Raw genomic sequence first — 296 nt, forward strand, 5'->3', positions numbered from 1 at the left:
GTTCCAAAGACAAAAGGCCGTGCAAGGCCACCGCACCGCGGATGATTTTGCTCGTGCTGGCGCCGTTGTGTGGCCAAAGAACATGCGCGAATGCTCGTGTCGGAAGGGTTGGTGTCCTGGCCCCGCGGGTGTCACGAATGCTCGGTTGCGAAGACCATGGGACCAGAGCCATGGCACGTCGGATGATGGCTCCAGCTGGCGCCCCGGCACTTTCTGTGGCATTGATGCTCGGTTTCAAAGACAAACGTGCGCAGGGCCAGGGGACCGCGGATGACTGCTCGTGCTGGCCCCGTTGG

The sequence above is a fragment of the Tasmannia lanceolata genome, unplaced genomic scaffold, assembly GCF_043159265.1.
Source record: "Tasmannia lanceolata isolate RefF3 unplaced genomic scaffold, GAP_Taslan_0.1 ptg001337l, whole genome shotgun sequence".
Lineage (NCBI taxonomy): Eukaryota > Viridiplantae > Streptophyta > Magnoliopsida > Canellales > Winteraceae > Tasmannia > Tasmannia lanceolata.